We start from the raw sequence: 14362 nt of genomic DNA on the forward strand, positions 1-14362 counted from the left end.
CTTAGTTCTCAAGAAGTCAGTAAGCATAAGTTTTGCAATAATCCGGTGTATTTAGCAAAGATCGTAACCTCTCCACACGACTTCTCGTAACATACTTTTGTAACACACACACATTCGCTCACATATATATATATGAATTAATTTCATTAGTTCCCGATTGCCACGTGGATGTCCACCTATCCAATCGGAGTTATCGAAACAAAAAACGCTAGAGCTGTTATCGTTTACGCTACTGCTGAATTGCAAGCCACGAAGTTTGGCTAGTGTTATCGAGTTTAGATGTGGTTACTTGGCTGTGGGTCGTAGGTATGATCAGCTGCGTTAGTAGTGATGATTCCATCAAGTTATTTATGTATTTATATTAGGGCCCTGATACAATAATTAATGGCGCAATTTCTTTCCTGCAGACATTAGGTGGACACGCTGGAGACACAAAACAATATCTTGGACGGCTTTCCCGGACGCAGTACGGTAAGTTAATGTGACACGTCGACAACCCCCTATTCTGGTCATTGACTGATGCTGTTTTGTAAACTTAATATTTCTATTAATTTCGACATAAAGTTGTCGAGATCTGCTCCCTTTATTTTGTAGCTACCATCAACGTGGCAGCTGTTTTTTTATTTATTTTTTTTTTTATTTATAGGTAGAGGCTTCGCGTTGAATCGCTGGCACGTGAATACAAATTTACACTATCCGTGATGTGATCCAACTTCTGGTTTTTCAGTGGCGCTTCGTTAGAGGGGGGGGGGAACAAAATAGTTACCCTTTAACTGTGGGTTGACCCCTCTTTCCATACTTTCCGAAAGTAGCTCGCTTGATCATAGTTCATTGGAGATAATTTTATGCTAAAAAAAATCTGCACCTTGCTATGTTATGATCACCACAGCTTCCTTATTAATTGAAATTCTTAATATATATGCACTTAAGTAGTACTATATTGAAATAAAAGTGTATTTCATCCTAAAATTCAAAACCTGTCCACATGCTCTTTCAGAAATTAAATGCAGTTTATAGGATACAAAGACGAAATAGTCTAGTTTTATTCTTGCCATATTGGTCTACGTATGCAGCCTCTGGTATCTCATCATTGATAAACCTCTGTGATGAAAGTCTAAATAAAAATTACGTAGTTCTTTAGAGAACGCTATTATCTCTGTGAATTGCCAGATGTAGTATTTAAATTCTATGGGTTATTTAGCTGTTACAGAACAAATTCGGGTTATAACGATCATCATTTTATCCACTAACATATGTTAGTCCAGTTTTAAATTGTAATTCTTGTAATTTTTGTAATTAAAAAAAGTTTTTATAAATCTTTGCATTTTTAAGATTTTCACAGTTCCGTTGGAGTGTTTACAGCATTTTTTGTTTTGCATTCTTGGGACCATCTAATAACGAAATTGTCATTATGTTCATTTCATATATATTATCTTATGTAAATGTTATAATTATGACGATAATTTCCAGTTAACAGAAAATAGTATAGCTAAATAGCATTCTCTTTTCTTTGGCATTTTCATTACTTCCTGCACCTTCTGAGAATCCTTTAATCTGCATTATTGTTTTCTTAGTTATTGAAATGCAGATGTTATAACTTTAATTGAAGTTGTGACATCTAGAAAATCATATGGAAAAAATTATGTGAAGATAATCCTCTTCATGAACTAGTGAATTGAAAATTTGAAGAAAATATTGACAACCCAATTTCATTTTAGTAATATTTATCATGATTTGCACTAGTGCTCTAAAACTGCAATTAAAACACATTTACTTTCAGATTGGATAAAGTTTTTATTAGCTATTGATTCATTAGAGTTTGTAACAGTAATTGCAAGAAAATTTTGGTCAACATTCCTTTTTAAATGTATAAAATTTTTCATCCTGAAAAACTGGCATGCTTGCTAGAACACATGCAGTTTACAGATATATTATACAGGCCTTGTAGTCTTTGTTGTTTTGACTGCAATTTTGATCAACCACAACTTTTTTTTTTTTTTTTTAATTCGGAAGCTTCTATACTACTGTTGGTTTTAGGTGATAGCAGGAAAAAATATGCATATATACTCTGTGTGTGTGTGTGTGTGTGTGTGTGTGTGTGTATATATATATATATATATATATATATATATATACACACACACACACCATGTTATTGTCCCATGCGTCTAATATTTTGTTTTATGCACAAGTCTAGGCTATTTGATGTGATATTATGTAATGAATCGGTACTCTGCATGTGGATTTTTTTTTTTTTTTGTTTATGTATAATCTTTTATATAAAATTCAGCAGTTTGCATCTATGAAATAAAGTGGTGAAGGTGTAAATGTTCAAGGTCATTGTATAATTGAATTGTTTTTCAACTTGTTGCTTCAATATTTTTGATTCTCATATCTAGTATTTTAAGATTACAAAAAAGCAATCCACTACTGTGTATATTGGAATGGATTAATTACATAAGAATGTTTCAGCATTAACTTCCTTTTTGCATATGTGGACATTGACTTCTTACTAAATCAACAAACTGGCATATGTTTTAACATCAAAAAGCATGAATGTGAAGTGTACCATTGAAATAGCATGCATATGAAGCATACAGTGGTTGATATATTTCATCCACCATGTGTTTTTCTGGCATCTCTGTGAAAGTTTTGCTGTTGAACTCCTAGTGTCAACTTGTATCTGATTGTGTACAATAATCATTTTAGGTATTTTAGCATGTTTAAATATTTATTTAAAACATCAGTGTTGTTGCATTTACAGGTGTTTAAACATTACAGTATATTAGCCTATGAGCACCTTAGCGGTACTTTAGACATAGAAATGTACTAATAAATCTCGGCCTGATGTTCCAAGAATTTTAATTCCTGAATATGATTGTTATTTATTGGTTGGCAGAGTGGAGAATGCATTGTGGGCTGCTATTCCAGAGGTTCTTCAAGGTAGGTATTAAAAGATCTACAAATTGCTTGCTTGATGCGTGGTTTAAAAGTGAGGTGAAGATTGTTTATGAAGAACTTCAGCTCTTTTCAGATATACCCCAGATATAAGGGATGATAATAGTTTTGTGTGTGTCAGGAGAGAGTGGGGAGTAGAAGAGGAATGCAACATTTTGTCTGTTTTATAGGAGTTGTAATATTAGCTAAAATGGTGTGGTAAAGATAAAATTTAGTTTTGCAAGAATTGTGGATTTTTTTCCTGTTTTTATTAATTTATATATATATATATATATATATATATATATAGTCTGAAAATCCAGTTCAGACCATTTCAGGCCTCCAATAAGTGAGGTGATAGTCTCACACTGGGCAGTGAAGTTTATCTCTCACCTAAAGACAATCACAAACAGCCATTGACACATCAGGATTTGAACCCATGATCTCTTGGTTGGAGAGTAGAGTGCTAACTACTCAGCCAAACAGGCCTGCAATGTAAGTACCATCCAGTATGTGTGTGTAGATTTTCTAAGCGTAGTAATGAACCAATCATTTGGAAGCTGTGTAACTGGTGTGTAGCAAGGGAAGAAAGTTATTAGTTTCTTTTATTCTGTTGTGAAGTTTTTATGTGCTGGCTGTTTAAATGCACTCTCAAAAAATCATCTGATCTGTTATGGCTATAGCATAGCCAGGCTATTGATTTGAATCTAGCGGTGTTTGATGCTTTATCTGGGGAGTTATGTACAGAAATTGGCTAAAAGAGAACACATCTAATGATTCATAGTTTTCTTTTCCATACAGAATAATTGGAATATGTGATGAATTTGAACAATTCAAATATGAGTAGGAGGAAGTGTTGCTAAGTCAAAGGTCTCTATTAGTGATATATTGGTGAAAAGAGGAGTGATATGAAATGGGATTATGATGTATAAATTTTTGAGGATAAGATTTTTTTTTTAAAAAAATTAGGTATGGAAGTAAATGGAATTTACTTTTTCCAAGATCACTTGCTACCCCCCCCCCCCCCGGAAACCAATAGGTGTAGAGAGCAAGTGATCTTGCCATGTGTTTGGCATGTTTGTAAGGGTATGGTTTTCTTATCAAATATTTGTAAGATCTTATGGAATGCTTGATACTTATTAGCATTATAACTACTTTCATATGATATTAGCAAGGCTCACTTTAAAGTTGGTCAAGCATATAGTGAATAGTTTAAAATAACTGGAATAAGAGATGTCCTGTTACCTTTTCTATTTGGTCTTGTGATGAAGGCTGCAAGGGATTAAAGTGGTCTAAGAATCTTAAAGTATCTGATGATTGACGTTGATCATTAATAATATCAGCTAGTTGTGTATGGGGAAACAGTGTCCTGGAAGAGGAAAGTCACTAGTAGTGTGCCTCAGGGGTCTGTTTTATGGCCACTGCTGTTTAACCTCCATGTTAATGATATTGGGGAAGATTTAATTGGGATATATAGTTGTTTGCAGATGATGCAAAGTTGGGACAAACTATGAGGAGTAGAGCAGATCTGGCCTTACAAGATGACTTGAATAGACCGGATGGGCACAGGAGTGGAGATGCCAGTTCAGTGTTGCAAATTGTAAGGTTTTAAAATATGGAAAACAATGATGGGATATAGAATTTACACTGGGCAGGGATATATTGTTAGAAATGGAGGAAATAAGAGATCTTGGGGTGATGGTCAATAAAGATCTAAAATTTAGAAGATACTTGTGCCAGAATTGTGAGAACACAATGAATTCTAGCAATGATGTGGAGAATACTGACTTGTAGAATTAAAGCGATTCTGGTTCCATTGTATAAGGTCTTGATTAGGCCACATGTGGACTACTATGCACAGATTTGGTCACCTGATTTTCAAAAGGATGAAGAGATACGAGTAAGGGTCCATAGGCAATTGTCTAAAGTTGTTTGGTCTTTGGAATGTTAAATATGAAGAAAGTTGAGAACATGCAATTTAATGGATAGAAGGAAGAGGGATGTTATGATAGAGGCATACAAATTGGTAAGGGGTTGTTATAGGATTAACATTGAAGAGGTTTTTTCATAAAATGGGAGGGGGGGGGAAGAACAAGATGTCATCCTTGGAAGCTCTATAAGGAGGGTGTAAACAAGGGAGTGAAAGCAGTTTTTTGCATGGAGAGTTGTGAATAATTGGAATGCATTGTCCTAGAGTGTTATATCTGCAGAGAATTTGAATGTATTTAAGCACAGCATGATGAGCTGTGTTATGACAAAAGGGATCTCCTGCAATGAGTCTCTTTGATTTCATGGGAGTTTTGGGATAATGATAATATTAATATGAAAGAAATAAACTCCTTTATTGCTGCTTATGATGATGATGCTGAGGATCAAGAAAACAAATATAATAAAAACGGATAAAGATGAATCGTTTCTTAAAGGATATGTGCTATAGAGCAAGTGTTTTTTGCATCACTTATCTCGCTAGCTGAGTAACTGATATTGGTGAGGAATGAAGTGGGCAGAAGATTATGAATGACATTAGGAGTATTCAAAAACTAATGGAAAGTTTGGAAAGACAGTGGAATATCGAACAAAACAACTTAAACTTTGTTATAGTTCTCTGTTTTGCATTTTGGAGCTGAGATATGGACTTGATTCTTTTGATCACTAGTGTTAGAGTATTATTTTGTAGGTAAGATGGTTGGACTTCATGGATAGTGACTTACTTTGTCAAAGGAGTGATCAGCCACATTTTTGAACTATGCTGTGTAAGGAAAAGCTATAATGATATGGTCATGTTGTCAGAATGTAGGACTTTTACTTGGTCAGCTAGATTGTTTAGTGATCCAGAAGTGTTAGGGAAAGAGAAGTTCTGAATGGGATGAATTGACAATATCAAACTTCATGCATGTATGCTAATTCTTAATAGAATTGGCATACAGTAGCATGAGGCATCCACTGTTCAATCAAACCTCCATGAGGCTTCTTAAGGAACTTATATATAAATCTATTTTAAGATATTCCTTCATTTTTTAAAATGCTCACATGGATTATAATAAACTGATTTAATTAAAAATAATAATAATAGTGAAAAACAAACTGTCCAAACTTATCTTTTTATGGATCCTTCAAAGTTTTTTCATAGCTTGATAAAGGAGTCTTTGTGACATATAGTATTTATTAATAAATATACATGCAGCAGTATATATTAATCAGAAATATTAATTTCAATGGTACTTTTATATATTACATCCAAATTTCATCTAGATTGACCACTAAAATAACTGAAATATAAAATTTATATGGTTGGTAGTTGTATAGTAGGAATGAACAATTTGTTTGAGAATAAGAAGAATGTGACAATGATATTAGGAGGTTGTTGAAGAGAGAGTAAAAGATTACAGTGTGGTAGGAACAGTGAGTTGAGGCAACAAGCAAAGATTATGAATAGTAGGCTAGTGGAGCTATGTAAGGAGAAGTTCAGTTTCTGAATTGTGGGATGATTTTGAGGATCGGAAGAAACAGTATAAGAGATAGACTTCATTTAAATCATTTGTGCAAGTCAACTGAAGGGAGATTAATGACTAGTGCAGAGAGAAAATAAGAGGTGATGTGAAAGAGCAGGAAAGTATGGTAGGAGAGTTTGTGAATGGACAGGTAAGTAGTGTATTTATTTCGTGTCCAAACACAAGTAGTACAGTAGTAAGTAAGTGGTGCAACATGATTTACAACAAATTAGGATATATTACAATGAGATCAGCTTAGATTTGGTAGGTGAATTATACAGGGAATAATAATTAAGTATGAAAAAAAGGAAACTATACCTAACTTATATACAATAAACATGGTCAGATGTTCCTCCAGTATCTTGCACAATCAACTGCTTTTTCTGTGCAGGATATAAGGTCCTCTTTTGCACAAGGCAATGGAAGAAAGGGACAAGAAATAAGGTGTTCCATGGACTGGGTTGTCCCACACTCACAATTGTCTGGGCCAGTGAGGTAGCCCCATTTGATGAGGTTTTGTTTGCAGTGTCCTGTCGTCCGGAGTCTGCTTAGGCTTTTCCAAGTATTCCAGTCCAAGTACACCACGTGGAAGATGTTCGGCTGTTGGAATACCAGTATTATTTTCAGGATATAGTGCAAGCCATTGTTGAAGTCTTGTCTCTGGGAGGTTTTTAGGTGGTTCAACAGTTGTCAGGAAGCTATGTCGGGATCTTAGTCTTTGGGGCACTGCGTTTGGCTGAACAGTGGGTGGCGTTCATCATTCATTTGTCTGCTTCTTTCATCAGCTGAGAATGCAGATCTTCGAATTGAAGGGGGGTGCAATACCAGCCAAAGTATACAGGTCTTGTAGTGGTGTTGGTTTAAGGCATCCTGTAATTAAGCAGTAGCTTTTATTCACTGCTGGATCAAGTTTTTGAGCATGGCAGGATCTGGACCATACTGGGCAGGCATATTCAGCAGAAGAATAGCAAAGGGCCAAGGCAGAAGATCTCAGTGTGCTAGGGTCTGCATCCCATTTGGAGGAGGTAAGCTTCCTTAGTATGTTGTTTCTTGCATTCACTTTTGCCTTTGTTTTTTCCATGTGGGTTTTATATGAGAGGGTGCGATCAAGAGTCACACCAAAGTACATTGGTTTCCAGGAATGTTCTATATTAGAGCCTTCCCAACAAATCTGTAGCTTCTTGTTGGCTTCCTTATCATTAAGGTGGAAAAGGGCAGTCTGGGTTTTCAAGGGGTTTGGTTTTATTTGATTGCTGGTATAGTATGTGGTTAGACTATTTAAGGCAAGTGATAGAGTAGTTTCAATGGACTTGAAATTTTTTGACTGAGTGGCTATGGCAAGGTCATCAGCATAGATAAAATTTCTAGTTCCTGGAAAGATGGAGAGATCATTGACATAGATGTTGAAAAGTAATGGTCATAACACAGTTCCCTGGGGAAGGCCATTTTTTTGGTGGTGCCAGCGGCTCTTCCTACCCCCCCCCCCCAAGGTCCACTTAAAAGCATCTGTTTTCCAAGAGTGATTGGATCAGGAGGACAAGGTAAGTAGTGTGACTCAAGGGAATAAGAGCAGGAACACAAAGTAGACGGGGAGATGCTACATTTACACTTCTGATGTAGCATCTCCCCGTCTTTGCCTGCTCACACAGTCACTCTGCTGGATGCAGAGTGACTGTGTGAGCAGGCAAAAGATTGGTATGTAGGAGAGTATGGATTTTGTGATTGGTGGTGACAGAGGAATAGCTAGGAAAGGTATGGAGTTTCATCTAAGAAGTGGAGCTAGTGGGACTTGTTATAGAGTCAGAAATGAGCTATTTATGAATGCCAGAAGTATCCAAAATAATGGGAACAAATTGTTGCATATCATGGAACGAGGAATTGGATGGAAGAGAGAGATCAATTCTGCTTGTTCCTTACCAAAGAACCACCTGGCAGAAGCAATGTTTGAATGTATTCCAAGGGTTATCATCTTCTTCCTCATCAGTCTAAGGCAGATTGGGTTACAATGAATAATAGCTTTCCAGTCCAAGTATTAATTTTCAGAGGTAAGGAGATTAAATAAGGTAAGTGAAGTGGATGAATGAAGAGGTTAGGAATACAAGCTGGAAGAAGGCATTATGGAGGCAGCATGTAATAGTTGACAATAATTAGTTGTGGGAGAAATACAAAGAGCAGCTAGTGATTTACTTGATAAGCATAGCAAAAATGCAGTATAAGCAACAGTTAGCTAATGAGGCCAACGAACAACAACAAAAATTCCAGAGTTTCGATATTATTATTATCAGACGTCCTGTGAGACATCTCATCACACATCATATAATTTAATTACGAGCTTGTCATGTGGCAGTCTATCAGAGGTTTTTGCAAAATCTAAATATATCACTGTGTATGAATCTCCTCTTGTTCATTGTATTTGTCTCCTTGTTACGATTGCTAAATCACTATCTTCCTTTAGCAAACCCATGCTTTCCATCAAAAAAATGCTGCTGCTGTCAACCCAATTCTGAATCCTGATCCCCACTAGCTTCTCTAGACCTTGATCACAATTCCAGACAAACAGATTGGTCTGTAATTCAAATCCTTTGTTTTATCACCTTTATGATGAGGACCAGTTTTGCCCTCTTTCCCACTCCTTTAGAACTTGGGTAAGTCTAGGACTCATGTTAATACTGTTGTTAATTCTATGGAGCATCCGCTCAACATGTGATGATATACTATAAAGTCTGCTGCTAATACTGCACTTTTGCTATCTTTATCAAACAAGCCACCTTTCTTGCTTGCTCTTTGTACTTCTCATACAACTGACTATTAACACTCATCTTGTGCTACATCCATAACACCTTCTTTCAAATTGTATCCTTCACGTCTTCATTCATTCATCCATCCATCCATTCAGACATTGCCTCTGCAGATAGTTCCTGAGCAGTCTCAAGTAGTATTGATCTTCGTTCTATCCAATTCCTCATTCCATGATACAGCTACAAGCCATCTCCTGAGCTTCTTTATGACTCTGTCAATGCCTTTGTAAAATTAAAAAAAAAAAAAAAGCAGAATATGCCTTTCCCTCATCAACTGCTCTTGTCACTTTATTAATAAAAGGCATTCATATTAAAACAAGAGTATCCCTCAACAAATCCATACTAATTCTCACAGATAACATTACCCTCATCTGCCGAATGCTGTAAATGATCTCTCACTAATTTCTCCAAAATCTTAACAACTACTGATGAAATACAAACTGGTTTATTGTTTGACACTTCCAATCTGCTGCCAGCCTTATGCATTGATACTATCTTATCCTCCTTCCACTCCTTGGGCACATTTCCCATGACTAGACTTTCATTGAAAAGCCAGGGCAGTGGAGGTCAGTTTTTTAGCACATTCTATCAAGACCCATGGCAAAATTCCATCCAGTTCAATTGCTTTGTTGACATCCAGATTACTCAGTATTTGAAACGCACTCTATTTTTGCACATCCAAACCTCGAACCTGCCTTGTCCCTCTAGCATTAAAATCTACTTCTCCATGATGAAATATCCCAATAAAGTGTTCATTGAACAACTCTACTATATCACTCAATTACCATTTTTATCCAACAACGTCATTCATCCACAATCATTTCTCCACTGGCCACATAATGAAAGAATTCCTTAGGATTTTCTTTGGATCTTGGGGCCAGTCTCTTCTCATATTCCAGTTTTGCCTTCCTTACCATACTAGTCACTCTCCTGGCTTGAGTCTTTTGTATTCTTCATGCGTTTTTCTCTCCGCCCCACTGCTTATCTCTTCTATAACCTCTTTTTTACCTGCAATTCCCCATTTGATATTGTTTGTCATACACTTTACACCAGATTGTGTTCTCTTTACTCATGGTATACATCTTGCTACTGATTGTAATAAATATTCCTCGAGCCTCCATAGCTTAGTCTGTATAGACAAAGCCCTTTGGCCGGAAACACCTGGGTTCAATTCCCGTCCATGATGCGAGGAACCTCTTTATCTGGTCTCTTTTGAGTAAAGGTGGTTAGCTGGTTTCATACAGAGATAGAGGATTTTTTCACTTGGAAACTCAGGTTTTTTTGTCCTTTAGAACAGGCATGCCAGCCCTGTGAACACACGTGGATCTACAATCATGAATATTTATCCTTAGGGAATGCAGCAGAGGAGTGACGAGCTGGCTGCCTTAATTTGTCATAAACTCCTCATTAGGCGATTCTATCCATCCTAAGGGATGGATGAGAAGAAAGAAGGAAATATTCCTTTACAAGTTCCCAGGCACTGATAATATCTCTCCTTTCCAATTTCTTCATCCATAGAACTGCCCTAAGCTGATTTCTAAGACTTAGAATCACCCTCCTTATAATTCCACACATACATTTCTTTCTTTTTGATACTCCTGCATGTCTATTCATCTTCCTACCAGGGACAGAGATGCCGTCTCAATTATAATCAGATTTTCTGATACTGTGACCAAATCTAAAACTCTTGAACCTCGTCTTCCTTTAACTACATGTTGCTGAAAACATTTGTTCCTTAAGCCCTGCAGAAATTCCATTTCCTTACTATTGCATGTGGTTTCGTCTTCCAATTTATACTGCTGAAGTCACACTCTCCCATTTACAATCATTCTTTTTGCACTTGCCAAGTTCAACTGCCTAAACATCTCCTACTCTTTACCCTCTGTACTCCTTGGCTTATAGCAACACCCCACTAAATATCCAGTCCTGCCCATCTCTACTCCCCGTATCATATGCTTTCAAAACCATTAGTGCCATCGCCCTCCAAATCCTTCACTCTGAGAGGATAACTCATCACTTATCATGAGCATTACTCCACCACCACATTTGCCCTTCCTATCCTGCTGAAAAATGCTCTACCTTGCTACTTCTATTCCTGTTAGTATATCATCTTCCATCAACAGTGTCTATGTCTCGGACATCTCAATAATCTTTGAACAGACTGATGCTATCAGCATCGCCAATTCATTTCCTTTATTCAGAATACTCCTGGCATTAGTATAAAGCAGTGATTTTCAACCTTTTTCATAACACGGCACACCTAGACTAATTATTAAAATTCTGCGACACACTAAAAATATATTTAATTTTTTTGATGATCTGCAAAAAATAGGCATAATTTTGATTGATTTACACACACAAGAAGATGAAGACCAGACATCAATAAATAAATGCGCAAATTACGACATTATTTCTTTCAATTAATTTGTTTTCATAAATCTCGCAGCACACCGGTTGAAAATCACTGGTATAAAGAATCGAGGTATTGTCACTGTTTCTCTGTCATTATTCTCTCCAGACCAGACTCCACTGGATTTAGCATTATACAATATATTTCCCCTTCTCCTAAGCGACTATTCCCACAAGAGGCCACTCCTGCTACCATCTGAGAAGCATGACAGAGAAACAGTGACAATGCCTTGATTCTTTATACTAAGATGCAGAGAAGGATGTAGGCATCTCTCCAGATTCTTGCGTCCTTTCTCATTCAAATGCAAGCCATCTCTTGCATACAGTTTTCTGTCCTCAAATGCCCTACAACCATCCAAGTAATCCAAGCCTCTATTTTGACACATTCTGGCTATTATAGTATACATTATTGATGCTCTTCTCTGCAGCTCTGCATTATCATACCTGGGCAACACACTTTCTTTCCTCTCTCAGTCTTCCATACAATTAAAAATTATACTGTTTCTGCTCGGGATTGAACCTAGGACCTTTCATGTGTAAACGCATATGACAACCACTACACCATGGAAACCATGATGTGCCTTGTAAGGAACTTGAACAGATAGTGTGGATGGGTGACTGAGTGAGATTGATTGCAAGTTTAGTGTTGCATAGGGGGAAGTTTAAAAATTTAGCAAGGACGAGATGCAAAGTATACAGTTGATGGGGATATCTTATAAGAGGTGGAGGAGATGAGGGATCTGGGGCTAGTGGAAAGGACCTAAAATTCACAGGACGAAAAGTTGAGTGTAACGAAATCATTCGATAAGGCTTGACTTAATAATTTCTAAAGTATTAAAGGTAGCCAAACCAAACTTATATCATTCGATAACTCAGGGAATAAAGATTCATCAGTGACCTTCAGGTAGCGCCCCATGGGTGGCAGTGGGAGCACTGCCATTTTATGTACGATCCACCGTGCCTCGGAAACTTCCACTCAGAATAACTTCGCACTCTGTCATGGTATGACGCTCATTTTAGTGTCAATCAACAGCTCTCATCGAGATCTATCGATTTAACACATAATTAAATTTTAATACAGTGTTGGTGAAGAAAATGTGGACTGAAGTTGAAAAATTTTTGAAATTTCACAATGTCCGCTTATACTCGCTGAAAAGCTAGCCAGAAATATGCCGAATGCATACGACAGGAAAGAGCAGCTCGTCAGCTTTCCAATAATATCCCAATGTCTGGGTCAGAATGAATAAGAAAGTATCCGGAGCAAAAGAAATTGGAAGCAGCGCAATGCTCAGCTGACAGCCAGCACTTTGGTGGTGGTGGCACACGAGCCCATGGATGTAAATGACCTAAGCGTCTATGCCACCGCTTCGGAAGATGGATTGAATGAAATGGATGTTGATTTCGGAAGATCGGTGAGCCCACTTTTCTATAACAATTCACAAATCGCAAGGAGGCACTTTTGATCGAGTCATCTTTCAGTACGACAAGTCTCAACAAAATCAACTGGTGTACGTTGCACTGAGCAGAGTCACTTCTATCAATGGACTGTATTTGACTAATGAGAGAGAGAGAGAGAGGGACGATTATAAATTTTATCACGGTTACAGAAATTCAGTACCCAATGTCAGGGAGATAGGCGATGAATACTAGAGAATGAAGAAACACCACTTGCTGATGCTCGTTAAGTGAATTGACAGGTTCTGTGGTCGACGATCACAGAGGAGGTCCAGATATTAAACATAGATGATGATCATGACAATGGCAAAAACTCACGGCAGGGAGTCTTACTTGTCTTGGTGATCAACGCACAGAATTTGGTGGAGCACTCCGAAGATACGAACAGATCTGACTACTTGGTCATCAGTGAAACCTGGATGGATGATGCCACACCTGTGAATGTATCTGGTTTCGAACTTAAAGCATGTAAGAATACAGCCATAGAAAGGTGACGCAATCAACTGTCAACTTCGTCATCATCATCCAAACCACACCGCCGGTGGAGTCGCCATATACAGGAACCCCAACAGCTTTACGAATTGTCACCGTATTGTTACCATTGATGTCAGTCGTAAGCTTAGAGTCGAAGAACCATCAGTGGGAAATATATCCCTGGATGGTGTAACCAGGGCCAGATTTAGACTTGAGACCTTAAGCTATACAAAACCCAGAGGCCCCCTACTGTTTTAAATTACATCAGCTGGTCGTTTTTGTTTTTTTATTTGCGGCCACAGCAGATTGCGAGGCCCTAAGCTGTAGCTTTTTTAACTTATACATAAATCCGGTGCTGGTCTTAACGATCAACGGTGTATCCAAATTTGTCCTTGGAGCTGTGTACATTCATCTGAATGCTTCATCGTCAACTGCTGCAATACTCAAAAAGCATAAAGAAAATAATGCCCAGTATCAAACCAGACCTTCATACGCCCATCATCATCACCGGTGACTTCAATGTTGATGTGTCACAAAACCGATCACTGCAGGACTTTATGGAACGTGAGTTTAATCTCACTTACGTTCCGACTATGGCGACCACGCTAGGTAACACTTGTATTGATTTGACTTTCACCAGAAACTTGGTCTATTGTTTGTATCTTACTTCTCTTACCATAGAGCAATGATAAATAAAATTATAATCAATTATTAAATTTGTTTTCATTTATTTACACTTCCCAACACGTATATAATCCGCTAGTGTGACGTATTCACGTAAAACCCCTCTGGCCATGC

General features: G+C 37.3%; 1 protein-coding gene across 1 annotated transcript in view; it reads left to right on the plus strand.

The window, feature by feature from the left end:
• Positions 1-218: 218 nt before the first annotated feature.
• Positions 219-14362, plus strand: part of Dp1 (satellite-binding protein 1 Dp1) — a 286820-nt gene continuing 272676 nt past the window's right edge. The window contains exons 1-2 of the mRNA XM_090390658.1: positions 219-306; positions 408-471. The gene's annotated coding sequence lies outside the window, so the exon portion shown is untranslated. The remainder of the gene's footprint in view (positions 307-407; positions 472-14362) is intronic.

The sequence above is a fragment of the Typopeltis vanoorti genome, chromosome 3, assembly GCF_054136105.1.
Source record: "Typopeltis vanoorti isolate ZY-2024b chromosome 3, IOZ_Tvanoo_1.0, whole genome shotgun sequence".
NCBI lineage: Eukaryota > Metazoa > Arthropoda > Arachnida > Uropygi > Thelyphonidae > Typopeltis > Typopeltis vanoorti.